The 10,952-nt window shown below is 29.6% G+C and overlaps 1 pseudogene; it reads left to right on the plus strand.

Annotated features, from left to right (window-relative positions):
- Nucleotides 1-1,455: 1,455 nt before the first annotated feature.
- LOC136977535 (mucolipin-3 pseudogene) lies at nucleotides 1,456-3,593 on the plus strand (annotated as a pseudogene).
- Nucleotides 3,594-10,952: the final 7,359 nt, after the last annotated feature.

The following is a 10,952-nucleotide window of genomic DNA, read 5'->3' on the forward strand; positions in this document are numbered from 1 at the left end:
GAGGCTGGGTGATGAGGGATGGGGCCCGACAAATCCGGATAGACCCCGAAAAATTCCTGGGGATTTTTCGATCCGTTCGGATTCGACGCCGGGTCCCCAGAACGGCGGGCTGCCACCTTAACCGCTCAGCCATCCGGCCGTCATCAGTGTATTACTGATGAATATCCTTAGTAAAATATCTATTCATAATACATATTAATGAACGGCATCTTTATCGTTTCGGCCAGATAGCCGAAACGATAAAGATGCCGTTCTGAGGAATTTCGATTTGAGTCCGGGTTGACGCAAAAATCTTTGTAGATGAGTTTACCCGGGTATATTCTGCCTCCGTTCATGACCATTGTTCCCCCCATTATGGATTGGCCGAACTGATGATGAGATTAGGAAAAAAGGTCTCTTAATGCCCACAAGATGAAAAGTGAGGCCGGATGGCCGAGCGGTCAAGGTGGCAGCCTACCGCTCTGGGGGACCCGGGTTCGAATCCCGACGGGTCGAAAAATCCCCAGGAATTTTTCGGGGGGTGGTCCGTCCGGATATGTCGGGCCCCGTCCCTCACCACTCGGTCGCCCCATTGTGGGCCTGGCCGAACCCATAATGGCTTGCATAAGAGGCCCTCTTAGTGCCCACAGGGCGGAAAGAGTTAAAAAAAAAAGATGAAAAGTGTTCAACAAATCATTTCAAAGTTTGTAATTAAGAAAGCACAACAAGTCGAAATAATTTATATCATATGTATAGGAGTAATCACAAATAGTCATATACAATGTAAAATCAACACCGTAATCATGATATTCGTCGAAATATTTCGATATAATGTAGACAGAGATGTCAAATTTAGATATCGCATTTCAAAAATATATCAATCGATCTGTTTAATGATTGATCTCTTATATGTATAATATAAATGTAAATATCGATTCACATTACTGTAAACGCTTCTCGGGTGAATGAGATGTAAGTATCAAATCATATAAGAGCATTTTGTTTTTATTACGATTCTCACAAGATGCAGGGACGGATTTTGATACAACCTCAACTAGTTATACTTAGATATATCGCTTTTAAATTAAATATAATTTGTTGGAGATGGGCAGCTTTGTGGCTTAGGACCGCAACCAAAGAGTTTGACCTCAAGTTAAACACGTCTCTGCAAAACACTATCAATTTGAGATTTGCTATTAATTTTAATATTTGTTCATAACGTAAAAAATTATTACTAATTAAAATTATAGTAATATAAAGGGGTAAGTACAATTATATAAATTTTTAAAATTGTTTAATATTTTATAATATTTTTATTAATGCTTAATTTTTTAATTCAAAACTTATAAGATATAATATAAAATTTATAAAATTAAGTTTATATAATTTTTAAAAGATTAATATAGGATATAATTGCATTTATAATATTAACGATTCTTTCGAAAGGCGACATCTAGTGTTCATATGCATAAATATCAAGTTTTTTTATGATGTTGTTGTTGTTGTTAGTTGTGTTATGTCACAAAATGGCTTTGCATGTAAGTTATAATTTCTTATAATGTCTGAAAGTTTAATTTATTATTTTATAGGTGTATTTCGTCCCGTTATAGCATAATAACTTGCGTTTGAAGATAAACAATGTGAATGGAGAAAGACAACAAGGTAAACATCCCTTCGGGGATTGGAAATGATCGGAAACCGAAACATTGTCACAGTTTGGAAAGTAGTGGAGATATATCTTCTCAGAATTCGTTCGATACTGCCGTGGAATACCATAAAGATCAAATGGGAAAAACACTAAGGAAGACTTCGGCCAGTTCTAACTTGACAGATGACTCGTCATCTTCAAATAATGTAGAGATAAACAATTTATCAGAGTTACCTTCAATACTGACTCCTCAATATGAAATGGAACTGAGAAGTAAGATAAGGTTTCATTTTATGAATCCTCTGGAGAAATGGAGAGTTAAAAGGAAATATCCTTGGAAGTTAACATTACAAATTATTAAAATTATACTTGTCACAGTTCAGCTGGTTTTCTTCGGTTATCACAGTTATAAATATGTGAAAGAACATAATGATGCAACTAATACTCTTAGGCATATCTTCCTTCTAGGTTGGGATTCTACGAGAGATGTCGTGGCTTATCCGCCATCGTCTGGACCTTACGCAGTGTATACAAAGCATGAATTTTACAGAAATGTCAATCATATTGTAAAAAAGTATGCGCAAATGACTGATATTACAATAGGATCTTTCGGATACGATAGTAAAGATGGTAGCATGAAACAGTTAGTATTCTGCAGGACCTTCTTTCGAGGAAATGTTACAATATATAATGTAACTATAAATGTTGATAATACGCCAATTACTAAATGTATTAAAATACCAACACTTTATCCTCCTAATGATCATAGATGGGATAATTTTTCCATAAAAGAGATTTTAAGAGAAAAAGATGATACTATAAATTTTGATTGTTTAATATCTGCAGAATTAAAGTTTTCTATAAAATTAGTGTTTGTAAAATCTTTGTCTAAGTTAGAAAATCCTGATTGTTTTAGACTAAACATTAGTATTTTATATGATAATTCACAGCATGACGGACAAATTATTGTATCCCTGTCTACACACACTGTTAAACTTCATTGCAATGTGACAGTAGCTTATTCTGATAATGACGACGACGATAATTTAAATGTAATAGGCAGACAGATATTGAATGTGGTAATAATAATATTGTGTAGTTTTTCGGCTATATTATGTTGCAGATCTCTATATAGAGGACAATTGTTACGGATAAAAGTTTCTTCGTTTTTTAAAGAACAATATGAGAAAAAGTTGTCATTCCAAGATCAGTTAGATTTTATTGATTTTTGGTTTGTTATGATAATAATTAATGATATGCTTATTATATCTGGGTCTGCAATAAAAATTCAAATTGAACAAAGAATATCTGAAGGAGATCAATATAATTTATGTTCAATTTTACTTGGGTTGGGAAATTTGTTAGCTTGGGCTGGAGTCTTAAGGTATTTGGGTTTCTTTCATAAATATAATATTTTAATTCTTACTTTAAAGCAAGCATTACCTAATGTTATGAGATTCATGCTATGTGCTTTATTGCTATATGGAGGTTTTTGTTTTTGTGGCTGGGTTGTACTTGGACCATATCATATTAAATTTCGATATCTTAGTACTACTTCAGAATGTTTGTTTTCTCTCATGAATGGTGATGATATGTTTGCAACATTTGCTATTCTTGATACAAATAATACTCTTATTTGGGTTTTCAGCCGAATATATCTTTATCTCTTTATCTGTCTTTTCATATATGTTGTCATTTCTCTTTTTATTTCTGTGATAATGGATACATATGAAACAATAAAGGAATATTATGTTCATGGTGCATTACCTCAAACTGATTTCCAACGCTTCATGGCTGAATCTCCTGAAAATATAGGTTATTGTCCACATCACCAAAGACAATCGTTTAGCATTTTTTCATGTTTTCGGAGATGCAGGAGTGAGGAATATAACAACTTTTGATATGAAATTTAAAACTTGTAATTATATTAATATTGTATATAATTAATATATTATTCTTAACATTGTGTTCTGACTGAATTATTTAATTGAATTAATTTCAATTTGTATAGGAACACAATTTACAATGTGAATGATTTTTATATATAATATATATCTAGCAATGAATATATTGTAATTAAATAAATTATGTTAAGATGAACATTTATTTAAAGTATATCATTTATTCAAATAAATTACAGAACAAAAATTTATACATACATATATATATTTTTCTTTTTTGTAAATCTCATTAATTAAATCTATTTTTATTATAAAATTGCTTTTTTTTTTAATTGAAAATCTTGTTTTGCTTCTTTCTTACTATAAATTACAATTATGAATAATATATACCAATTTAATTTTAATTAGCATGTATAAATTGTATATTTGATTATTTTTTATTCCTTTAATATATTCTTATATTATACTTAACTGAGATGTAATAATTGGAACAAAATCTCGGGAAAGTTGGATACATCAAAGGCAGAATTAAGTTATACATTACTACCTATTAGGTAGTAATGTATAACTTAATTCTGCCTTTGATGAATCAATGAAAATACAAATTTGTTTGAAAGTGGTCCAAAATATGCCAGAACGTATTTATTATGAAGTATTATGTAAATCATATTAGTTCTTTATGTAAATTAGAGTATTAAAAATGCATAATTTTTATTAATAGATATATAACTTATAAAATAATATATTAAGACTAAAAGAACAATGAGAATCTCTAACACATTAAACACCGTACGTCAGTTTCTAAAAAAAAATTATAAGTACAACTACTTTGTTATATTTTATGTATTAAAAGTATATAATTTGTTATAAATAAATAAATTGTTTTTAATCTTGAGTGTTTAATGCGTAAAAGAATTTAAAACTTATTAACATAATTATTTTTTCATACTAATACAGTAATTAATTTGTGTTATTGTTGCATATCTTCTTAAATAAAAAAATAAACTTGTAATTATAATTAATTGAAAAATATGTTTTTTTTTTTTTATTTCAAGATAAGTTTTTCCAACGTTTGTTTATAGAAATTTAACTAGTTACATTTCAAAAATTAATCATTGAGGTGAAACAATTTATCTAGATAAGTATTGACAACAGCAGATATGTGATTGTTTTTTATTATTAAATCGATTATTAGTATTTAACAATAATAATAATTTAATTCTATTAATATGACAAATTTTGATTGCTTCAGGAAGTTTGATCAACAAAGCAATGTTTAAAATTTATTCAACTAAATGCTGCGAAGATTAAAAAAGTATGTAAATGGTTTAATAATAAATTACAGAACAGATTTATTATCTTTACTATAATGTTGATTGTTGTTTTAAATTTTCAAGTTACATTCTAAAAAAAATTACTTAGATTATTTACTGTAGATAATATATTGTATATCTTAAAATAGCGAATTATTTATTTAGATAATTGCCCGATAAATCAATGTATTTTGTTGTAAAGAGAAATTCAATTGAGTTAAATTTTTTTTTTTAAATCCGTAAATATAAATATGTTTTTATTATTTAAAAATTTGAATATTTAAATAAATAAATAAATAATAATAATGTAAATATAGCAAAAAAAAAAAAAAAAATCCACCAATTAAAAGAAAATACTTAATAAAACAAATCATAATTTCGTTTTCCGTTCTAGATATATATAATAAATAAAACCTATTTACAGATTAGTTTGTTAAAGCTTTAAAATTTCATATCAATTCATTTAGTTAAAAACATTTTTAAATACTAAGAAAAAACATCCTTTTTGAACTAAATTAATTAATAATAATAAATTTCGAAAGGGAGTAATTATTTTAGCATACATACATTTTTGTGAATATTGCATCAAACTTCTGAATCAATTATTAATTTGTGTCACCATTTCAAGGTTTGCCTACAAGTTATGTACACGCATTTATCAATTTATTTTCAGATAAAGCCTAAAACACGAATGTTTACTATGTTTCTTACAATTATAAAAAGTAATAAGTTTTCAGAGACGGTCGGATGACCGAGGTGGATGGATATGGTATCATCCTGTCAGTCTGAGGACCACGGATCGAATCTGGACAGCAACCCACCCAGCCATCAGTGTAAGCATGGCCGTATTCACGATGGATATGATTAAAAAGGCCCTCTTTGCAGTCAACGGAGTGAAAGGAGTCAAAAATGAAAATACTGTGTACTGTACATTTTCAGAATTTCATAATGACTGGCTATATCGCTCAGAATTGTTTCATTTATGCAATTCCAATTCCGTAACAGGTTGACGAAATTAGAACACGCCTCGAAGCTGATGGATTTACGTAAAAGAAGATTTTCGAGAGAAAAAATCTCGCATTCTGAAATTGCAGAAATGAAAGTATAGGAAAATGTTTTGAAAAAATATATCAAAATGATGTTTACTTTTGTTTTGGATAGCAGCACAGCTGTATTTTGCCTTACGAAGAAGATATAAAAGCCTAGAGTACAGTACTACAGTTATTAAGTTGCCAGAAGTTTATATTTTTCTTGTGGAAATGTCACTGGGCTACTATTTGAAAAAATTGTAGACATAAATTCCCATTGTCACCCGCATGTCTGTCTATCTTTAGTTAATTTCGAGAACGGAGTTAGATAAAGGCCAGACCAGATGTGGAAAGCTTACGGGCAGGAAGCCCCGATTAACTATATACAAACTTCCGATGCAAACCGAAAGTCATGTTATTTTAATTCAAACATTTTCCCCTGAAAGGAGTTAGATGACCGACATGACTCTGTCGCTAACAGGAAGAGTATTATGGGCATACACTTTAAATAAATTTAAAAAATGATAAAAAATTGGAGCCCAACATTGTGACGATGTCACAATAATTACTTGTTCGTTGATAAATAGTAAATTAATATATTCGAAGTTAAAATTGGAATTTTAAAGAAAAAAAAAGAACTTTGAGGGGAATATGTCATTTAAACTCGTGAGTTGTATTATTTTTCTTGATTAATAGTTCAAAAGGTCAAAGATATACACATACTATATAGAATAATATATAGAATAATTTATATGAAAATATTTATTAACTGATCATATTTACGTTTTTCAGCGTTAAAAAACTAGGGAATAGCGTATTTAAATTAATAAATTAGAAAATTTTGTATATTATTTTTACTATCTCATTTGAATGTTTTTTTAAACAGAGTCAAACAGATTTGATTTAACAATTTATTAAAAAAATTGAATAAAGAAGAATACTGATTTTTCAAAGATCATTAAATCCAACAAAAGTCCAAAATGCATATTACAATTACGACGACACAGAGCAGGAAAATGCTTTTAAATAGAAAGTAAGATTCCACAAGACAACAATTTTTACCTGTCAAAAATTATTGTCTTGTGGAATCTTATTAACAAAGAAGCCCCGGACTTTGAAAGACCAGTTTGATTAATAAATTTAATGAAATTATGATATTCATAAGGCTCAATAAGAAACTCTTGCACCGAGATCCGTGTCCTCTTTAGTGTGTTAATCCAAGGCTAGTTAGTATCATTAATACATGAACAAGATTTCGATTTTTTGACTTCGACTGAAAGTAACTCCGCAATGAATTGGACGTAATGCGATCTTTGTGACTATTGATCGTCCTGAATATTTAATAGTAAACTATGCCGCAATCTTCGCAGTATTTTTCAATTTTTTAATTTTTCGTATTATGTGCCACAATACCAAAAATATCAAGAACCATTGCTTTATAAAAAAAATGTAGGTTCGAATTATATTCTCGAATCGTCTCTAGACAATCCCAAACTGATTGATATCAATTTTGTATATTGTTTAAATTATGATCGTAACCAAAAAATAAATCATAAAGAAAATTCCTAAAGAATACGACAATAATCTTACTCTTGTCCATTTTTTATTTTTTTTTTTTAATTCGTTGACATTTTTCCCTTGATATCCCATATAAAATATCATTTTTGGAAAATTAAACTATGAAATATTTTTTCGCTTATTTCAAAAAATTTCCTCTTACTCAAAATATTTAACTCAATCTCCATGTTTTTGTTTTATCATTCAACTATACAATAGAGTTCCATATTTTGAATCCACAATTATGCAATAATTTATAGAAGAAAATTTTAATAGTTATACGATAGTTTACTGAAAATGGTTAACCTATATGATTGATATAAAATGATCTGCACAAATTAATAAGATATAAATAACAATACAGTATTTTTTTTTTTTTTACTTAACATAATTGGAAAGTATACCGATAATTCATTACATATCATGTTTAGAGACAATTTGATACTGCATGAAATACTCAATGTCGGAATTCGACATAGAAACTTTGCACTTTTATATTTCATTTTTAAAAAAATTCGCAGAACATCTGATCAACATCTTTATATTCAGATGTTTTCAAATTTTCTTTCAAATAGCTGAAATCATTTTCCATATTTAATGCTGAAATAATATGATACTTCAATACTATATTTATAATTTTGCAAATTTGATGAATAGGATATTTCTAAATAGATAAATACTATATTTTTAATGTGACATAAATAAAATATTGTATTGTACGTTTATGAAATCGCAGGACATACAATATTTCAAATTATTATTTATAACATTTCTAATTCTGTAATTCCATTTTAATAAACAATCTTAAAATGTTTCAATGCTTTAAACCAGTGGTTCCCAACCTTTTCTAGGATGCGGAACACTTTTGTGAGCAATTTTCTTTAGCGAACACTTACTTAAGTTAATTCGCGTTTTTCATGAACTATAGAGGGCGCTGCATTTTCCACAAAATGGCTACTTCATCTGGGTCGCTTGTAACTAGTATTGTAAAATTAATCATATATTATTGTCCGATATAATGATATGCTGCTTGTAGCTGTTTATCGAGAAATTTTATAGTAGAACAATTATTGCTAGCGGGACACGTCTTTATGTGGTATCGAAACAAGTGAGAGATCGTTCTATACATATTTGTGCCCTTTGTGTTAAGAGCATCAGCTTCGACATTGTCCTATCAGGACTGGATTTACAAGTAAAAAGCTATTTAAATTGTTGCTTAGGGCTTCGACTTTCAAGGGGCCTCAAACATTTGTAAAAAAAAAAAAAAAAATTAAAGTCGAATTTTGTAATAAACATTTTTTTACGAACCAACAGTATATGCTTTACTTTTTATTTTGTGTAGTATTTCATTAATTTTTTTCTAAGAATTAACATAAGGTCTTTTTTTAAAAAAAAATTGATAAAACTAATTTTAAAAAATATTTTTAATGGAAAGAGTATAAAAATTTAATTAAATTCAGTTTTTTTTTTTTTTAACTCTTTCCGCCCTGTGGGCACTAAGAGGGCCTCTTTTAGAAGGCCCATTATGGGTTCGGCCAGGCCCACAATGGGGCGACCGGGTGGTGAGGGACGGGCCCGACATATCCGAACGGACCACCCCCCGAAAAATTCCTGGGGATTTTCGACCCGTTCGGATTCGATCCCGGGTCCCCCAGAGCGGTGGGCTGCCACCTTGACCGCTCGGCCATCCGGCCTTTAATTAAATTCAGTTATAAAACAAGACTAGTGAAACCTCATCTTTTTCTTCTAATATCCGTATAAATCGGAGACATAATCTGATTTAATTCTTTTCTTTTTATGATTGACTTCTAAAATTGTGAAGGGTTGGTAAGGGGACTTAAGCATTTCGAAGCCCTAAGCTGAACTCTAAATCCGATCCTTTGTCCCACACAAAATTACTGGCATTTTAACTTTAAGAAAATATCTTTTAAAATTGACAGCATAACTTGTTCGTGTAAAATTGGACAATCGGGAAACCGCCAATTCTTAACAGTAATACTCTCTTTCAGAATTCGGAGAAGCTCATAAATATAACCGACCGATTTCCGAATAATCATCTGTTTTTCGTGTGGGAATAGACGAAAACTTATATTAGGCTCCCGTAAGTCTTTGAAATTGTAATTTGGAACGCAACAGAAAGCTTTGCTTTTTCTATTCATCTTTACTGCTGATAATACACAAGAATTAAGCAAACGACCCAGATAGAATAGTTTTGTATTTAAACACCAGAGGGCGAGCATCCGGTGAAAAATGCGAATATGAAATACATAAGCTTGTCATCAGTTATTTTATTAGAATTGAGCAGTTATAATTCAAAATCTCTACTCATATTATTAACGCCAATTCTAAGACAGGAAAAAATATACCTAAATAACTTTAATGGGAAACTTGTGCCTGATGTTTTTTACATATTTCATTCAGTTTTTATCATTGCCTTTATCTTATTCGAAACAGTAGTACACTCCATAAGTACGAGTCGTACTTATGGAGTGTACTACTACTTCATAAACTTAAATATATATTTAAGTTTATGAAAATTTTATGATTTTAATTTTTTGATATTCGGCGGTTCGAATACGATTGTACACTTTCCGATTTGCGACTAAATCTGCGGAACACTTGGGAGATGCTTACGGAACACCGGTTGGGAACCACTGGCTTAGGGCCTCGAAATGCTTAAATCCGACCCTGTGTCCCACACAAAATTATTGGCATTTTAAACATTAATAAAGAAAAATTTTTTAATATTGACAGCATAACTCGTTCATATAAAGCTGAACAATCGGGAAACTTTTTGCCAATTCCTAATAGTCTTTCCTTCGCTTATATTTATGAGCTCCGCATTCTGATTTCCGAATAATCATCTGTTTTTCATATGGGAATAGACGAAAACTTTTATCGGACTCCCGTATGGCTTTGAAATTGCAATTTGGAACGCAACAGAAAGCTTTCTTTTTCTATTGCTATTCTTCTTTACTGTTGACGATACACAAGAATGATTCAAACGACCCAGATAAAATAGTTCTGTTTTTAAACACCATCAGGTGAAAAATGCGAATACCTATATTTATCGAGTAAACTTATTTATTTAAATGAAACACAAATATTCTTTTCTAATCAATGTAATTGAAATTATCACAAAACCAAATATTTAAATATCTTAGTGTGAATTGTGTCCACATTGTGTAATAATAGTATTCCATAAAACATCGGGAGTTCCTTGAACGGAAACAGATGAGTAATAAGTTAAAAATACCATTATTATTTTATTACATATTACAAAGGTCTATAAAATCATTAACGAAAAAGAAATTATAAATGTGAAATCAGATTCGTCATAAACAAGGACAACGAACTGGCTTTACGATGCGAATAGACAATTTAAAAATACTGATTAACCTATAAAATTTGTAATTACAATAGTTACTTCATGTATAGGATAAAACTGGTTTAAAATGTTTGAAAAACGAATCAAGATTATTATTAAAATATTTTCGAAATTTATTTATTTTCATTTCCCCAGTTT

This window comes from Centruroides vittatus, unplaced genomic scaffold, assembly GCF_030686945.1.
Source record: "Centruroides vittatus isolate TY-2023 unplaced genomic scaffold, ASM3068694v2 contig_460, whole genome shotgun sequence".
In the NCBI taxonomy this organism is placed as follows: Eukaryota; Metazoa; Arthropoda; class Arachnida; order Scorpiones; family Buthidae; genus Centruroides; species Centruroides vittatus.